The following is a 6,887-nucleotide window of genomic DNA, read 5'->3' on the forward strand; positions in this document are numbered from 1 at the left end:
TTATGCTGCTTGTCTTTTCTGTCCTCCACCCCCACTGGTCCAGGTGATGGCCACTGTTTTCCCTCCAGTTAAAGTATACATAAATTTACAACTTTAAAACTCGCTTATCTGACTAGTTTTGATGGCAGAGTTATTATGTACACTGCCCTTCCCCTGCAGAGGTCTCCATACTTTAACACAACTGATAATAAAGGGCAGGGGTCCATGAGGACCAGGACTGAGAAACACTGGTTTAACAGTATCACCTCATGGCCAAATGCAAATAAAATGTGGGACACACAAAACACACAGCCTATTGTTGTCCCCAAAATCCTGTTGGACAGAGTAAGGAGAAAAAAAAAAAAAAAAAACTAAGGTTCATATGAATGAAAAATGAAGTTTTCTGTTCTGTGACTACAGGGTGATGGAGCAGGTCTTTATGAGGTTATTCATTAGTTAATTACAAGACAAATTATAGGTCAAATGGTTGGAAACAACTCTGACTAAGTTAAGATGATTTAAAATACAGATTCCCCCTCCTATTAATGCTATAATTTTTTAATTAAATAGTGAGTCAAGCTCTGTGGTTAAATGTGACTGGGTATCCTCATGGTTGAAGAATCATACTGACCTATAATCAGCATTTTGTTCTCCTGCTTGTCTCCAAAGCTGAAGCTGTGCAGTGTTGACCTTTTTTTCTCTCTATTTTACTTTCGTTAGCAAGTCAGTGAGTTACGTACCAGGGGAAAAAGAGCACTGGGTGGTTTGGTTTAGAAAAATTCTGACCCTTGGACTCATGCAGTGAAGACAAGAGAAAATATTCATTCTTTTGGTGGACTTAAAGGGATCTGACAAAAAACTCAGTCTTACTGTCCATGTAGCCATTAAAAGAATAAACAAGTCTAATTATTTTCAGAAAGTTGTATTTATTAGAAACTGGTGCAACACAGCATGAGGAATATGGTGGTATTCTGCTTATTGTCATAGTTACAGGCTCGTGTCCTGAGAGGAAACACATGGTTATGAATAAGTTAGCAGAGGGAAATTTAATCAGCTAGTTTAAGTGGATGTACTGAGAAAAAGAAAACAGTTAAACCAGACTTATTTGGTGTTAAAACCTGCATCTACCATAGAAATAAAGCTAAATAGTGTAATCTGACTGCAGTTTGAGGACTTTAAAATGAGAAACACCAATGTTTAGCTTTACAAATGATGCAAAGTCAATTTTGCAAAGTTTTATTTTTAACGTTTAATAAAAAAATAACACATTAAAAGGAGAATAGGAGCGATTGCTTTCTAGCCCCATCTAATGTGTTATTCATTTTACTTACTGAACTAAATGTTTTAACTAAATTTGTTCTTGTAAATGAGCCATGTAAAAAACAAAACAAAAAAAGAAATAAATAAATAAACAAACAAACAAATAAATAAATAAATAAAATAGAATGTCTAGCAATAATTTTGCTCGTGAGCCTGCATTGCAGCAATAAGCAGGCATAGATGGTGGAAAGCAGCAATTTTGTTAGTATGGGATGCTTAATGTAAAATATTACATTAAAAGACTTAAAATACATATGCTTTATTTTAAAAATATATTACTTCATGGCTTATGTCTTTATTTTTTAAAGGAGGAAAAAACATATAAATAAATAAACATAATTATATTTATTTTTATTTGTAATATATTTATTTTGAATTAATTAAGTGTGTATATATATATATATATATACAGTGTTGGGGGTAACGCGTTACAAAGGTAACTCGTTACTCTAATATACTACGTTTGGCAGTAACGAAGTAATACAACGCGTTACTAACTATATTTTGGTAATATTATTACAGTAAATGAGTCCGGTAATGCGTTACAATCCCAACTGTCAGTATAAACATCAGACAAATAAATAATAAAACAACCATCGTGCAACAGCCGAAAATAAATATGAAGTAGAAGAAGAAGAAGAAGAGGAAGAAGAAGAAGACGAGGGCGGCGGCTTTAAATTAACAGAAGAAGAAGAAGAAAAGGACGAGGAATGATGGCAACCGACTCGACATTTTCTAAGTGGGTTTACTCTCACTATTTTGAATACATCAGAGAAATCGAAACGAACAATGAGGTGTAGAACAAGAGTTTGTATCACATCATGTCGTTTAATTCTTCCATATCATTACATTATTGTAATTCAGCAGTTCATATTAACAACTACTTTCTGATGCAACCTCATTAGACTTTGTTGCCACACACATACTATAATAATGAGGAACTACATTTAAATGAGAACTATTCACCATGACAAAATATTGCGCACCTTCATTGCGTAATGCCTTGTCCTAAATGCTTATTTTGGTGAAAAGTAACTGAAAAGTAATATGTTACTTATTACTTTATACAGAGAGTAATATTGTAAAGAAATGTATTACTTAAAATTGAAAGTAACTGGTAATGTGAAATATATTACACTTGGGAAGTAACTTTCCCAACACTGTATATATATATATATATATATATAAACTCGTCCCTCACCCACCCTCCCATCTCCCCTGGGTAGGCTGGGTGGCTGTTCATCTCCAGCTCGGGTCCTCCTGGGAGCTTGATAGATACTGATAACTTGAAAGATAACTTGATAGATAGAAGATACTGTGTAGGACCCCTACACAGTATCTTAGTTGTTCCTAGGACTGCACTCTTCTGGATGGAGATGTCTGATGGTTCTCCAGATCTTTGTTGGATACATTTCTTCAGTGTGGGGGACACGGCCCCCAGTGCTCCAATGACCACTGGTACTACTGTTGCCTTCACCTTCCAGGCTTTCTCCAGCTCTTCCTTGAGTCTTTGATATTTCTCCAGTTTCTCGCGTTCCTTTTTCTTGACATTTCCATCATTGGGGATGGCTACATCATCACTACGGCTTTCCTTTGCTACTTATCCATGATCACGATGTCCGGTTGGTTGGCCACCATCATCTTGTCGGTCTGTATCTAGAAGTCCCACAGGATCTTAACCCCTCTCATTCTCCACCACCGTGGGAGGTGTGTCCCATTGTGATCTAGGGGTCTCCAGTCCATATTCTGCACAGATGTTTCTGTACACTATTACTTGGTTATGGCGTTCCATGTATTCTTTGCCTGCCAGTATCTTGCACCTTGCTGTTAAGTGCTGGATTGTTTGACGGGCCTCTTTGCACAGCCTGCACCTGGGTTCCTGCCTGGTGTGGTAGGTTTGGGGTCCTGCCTGGTGTGGTAGATCGGTCTTCATTGCCCTGATACTCAAGGCTTGGTCCTGTGCTACCATGATTAGCGCCTCTGTGCTGTCCTTCAGTCCAGCCTTCTCTAGCCATTGGTAGGACTTGTTCATATCCACCACCTCAGCTATCTGTCAGTGGTACATCCCATTTTACAGCCACATTTCTCCAGTCTGAATGACATTCTGATGTCCCTGCTGTAGATCCTGATGGTATGGATCAGTGAGTCAATGTCTCGCTCACTCTTAGCATACAGTTGTATGTCATCCATGTAGAGGAGGTGACTGATGGTGGCTCCATTCCTGAGTCGGTAGCCATAGCCAGACTTGTTGATTTATTGGCTGAGGGGCTTCAGGTCTATGCAGAACAGCAGTGGGGACAGAGCATCTCCTTGGTATATACCACATTTGATAGAGACTTGTGCAATTGGCTCGAAGCTGGTCTCAAGGGTGGTCTGCCATAGCCTCATTGAGATCAACAACACTCTAAGAGTGTTGTTGATCTTGTACAGCCTCAGGCATTCTGGGATCCATGTATGTGGCATTAAGTAATCAATCCAGGCAGTGCACAGGTTTGTATGTCTGGTTTTACAGTCTTGGGCGACAGTTCTGTCAACCAGCAGCTGGTGTTTGGCTCTCTGGTACCTTTACCAATGCCTTTCTGTGGCTCTGTCGTGTACTAATCCATGTGCCCACTTATCCTAGCCGGTATGATGCCTGAAAGGAGCTTCCATGTTTTGAAGAGACAGGTTGTCGGCCGATAGTTGGATGGGACTGTTCCCTTTGGGGCATCATTTCAGTATCAGGACTGTATCCCATCCCCTTAGCAGTTGGTTTATTGATGCCACTAGGCACTCATGGAGTGAAGTTAGTGTCTCTAACCAGTAGGCATGGATCATGTCTGGGCCAGATGCAGACCAGTGAGATTCTTGGCTGTATATCTGCCACTGTGAGGGAGCTGTCGTCCAGACTTAGATCTTTTAACCACTGTGGTTCACTGTTATGTGATGCCTCCCTTTCCCATATGTTTATTTTCAGTATTGACTGCTTAATATGTCTGTCTAATCACTGTGGGACAAAAACTCTGGGAGCTAGCAGCTAACGAATAGCAAACAAAAATATATCACTAGGTCATAAAGCATGTCTAAAGAAAAATGCTGCTAATGTGTTCTCCTATGACTGCGTTAGTTTGAATGAATGAATGTACCAGACGACGAAGTAAAGTGTACATTCTGTACAATATAAAGGCTTTGGGTTTACTTCTGGAACATTTTTGGTGTTTTTATCATGAACATGGGCATTATTCCTCAATTTTCTAGACTTTCTCAACAGATAATACTTTACTAACTAGAGTAATTGGGCTGGTGTTGCTGCTATTTTCAGTAAAGGTGTTTATCAAGACAAAATGAAAATCTTTGATTGTGTGTTTGAGTATGGGCGTAAAATTCATTTAAGCATCAGCTGTCAGACAGATATCTCTTGTCTACTTTACTTTTTGCAGTGTCATTATACTAATTTCCCAAGATACAGAAAGCAGAGTTAGATGTGATGTTTGGTGACGTGCACTAAATGAAGTTGTCACACTGAAGCAGGAGTTCACAATATCACTGCCAACAAACAATTAAACAGGGACTTTAACAAGATGCCTCATCTAAGCAGAGTCATCTTAAATGGGATGGAACGGATGCCTCGTGGGTAAATGGGTGGCTCACAGAGTTGCCTTTCAATGAAATATTAATAGCCTTTGATGGATAGAGAGGGAGCTGCATTACACCTAGAAGCATGTTCAGTAAGATGCCTAATGAAAGACGGGACAGCTTAAATGGTAGAAGCAAAGGTTCTGCCTTTCACACCACGGCTGAAAACATTTGGTCCATTTACAGCTTCTACTCTTGGTTTGTCACTGAATGAGCCTTACACGAACCTCAGTAAAAATCACATTTCACCAAGTGTGTGTCCTTGACGACGTTTCTGACTTTCTGAGGGTGCAGTTACAGCAATGCTAGCAGGATTTTGAGCTCACACTGTTGCAGTCTAGGGGAGAATACAGAATTTCCAACTCAGATGGCATAAAAATACAACTTAAAATGCATGAAAAATTTCACCTATATAACCACAGAGATAACTCCATGCAGTCACATACTGCTGACTCCGATCTAGAGTTCAATATTTACTTAAAAGGAGAGAAAAACAGGATTTTGTTTTGAGGCGTGTTTAATTAATATTGGGTCATATGTAAGATTGAAAGCTGTTATCAGAAATGATCTCTAAGAGATGAAAACATAGCTGAGAACACAGCACAGACATGCTGTATTATCAATGCTACTGCTAACACATTAGCAAAGAGTTGCTAACAGATCAACATTAGCACTACTTAGGATGGGTATCAATTATGTATATTGTTCTCTTTGTTTTCGTATTGACTGTGTTTTTATGGATTTTGACTTATTTTGAATTTGCTTGTCCTTTTGCACCTCAGTTCATTTTACCTCCTTGTTTATTTTCAGATTGCTTCTTTTGGGCTCTCTTTTTTTTTTTTTTTTTATTTTATTCAAATTTGGCATAAGTTTTACTAATAAAGCCACCAGTATTTTATTTATCATTTCTCTCCTGAGTATTTCTCCTTTTTTGGATTACCTGCTTCTGTAGTATTTTTCAGCAAGTTATTTAAGTCCATTTTTTCCCTTTGCCTGCTTACTTCCAGCCTGAAGGCAAAAGGTCAGACTGGTTGCTGCACTAAAAGCAGACATGATTCTCTACTGGAAACCACTGCATAGACTCAGGAAGACTTCCAGAAACCACTGTCTGTGAACACAGCTCACCCTGAAATCCACAAATGCAGATTAAAACTAGTCCAAAGCTTTCACCAGTACAAAACATCTGATGATGGAAGCAGAAATCCAGAAACCAAGGTCCAGGACTGTAGAGCAGCTAGAATCCTGCATCAGACCAGAATGGGACAACATTCCTCTCCTAAAACTCCAGCAACTGGTCTCCTCACTTCCCAGACGTTTCCAGAAGAGGGGATGCTACACCATGCTGAACATCACCCTGGAACTACTTTTCATACCGTGCCGAACATCACGCTGGAACTACTTTTTACACCATGCTGAACCTCACCCTGGAACTACTTTTTACACCGTGCTGAACATCACCCTGGAACTACTTTTTACACCGTGCTGAACCTCACCCTGGAACTACTTTTTACACCATGCTAAACATCACCCTGGAACTACTTTTTACACCATGCTGAACCTCACCCTGGAACTACTTTTTACACCGTGGCGAACATCATCCTGGAACTACTTTTTACACCGTGCCGAACATCACCCTGGAACTACTTTTTACACCATGCTGAACATCACCCTGGAACTACTTTTTACACCATGCTGAACATCACCCTGGAACTACTTTTTACACCATGCTGAACATCACCCTGGAACTACTTTTTACACCATGCTGAACATGACCCTGGAACTACTTTTGCCATCGTGCCAAACATCAAACTACGTTTGCATGAGAATCACTATCAGCTCATATTTTCTATCACATGGTGAAATGTCTCAGTTTCATCATCTGATATGTTGTGTATCTTCTACTGGGAATAAATGTAGGTTGATGTTTTTAATAAATAATCGTATTCTGTTTTTATTTACATTTTACGCAGAGA

This window comes from Melanotaenia boesemani, chromosome 21, assembly GCF_017639745.1.
Source record: "Melanotaenia boesemani isolate fMelBoe1 chromosome 21, fMelBoe1.pri, whole genome shotgun sequence".
Taxonomy (NCBI): Eukaryota; Metazoa; Chordata; class Actinopteri; order Atheriniformes; family Melanotaeniidae; genus Melanotaenia; species Melanotaenia boesemani.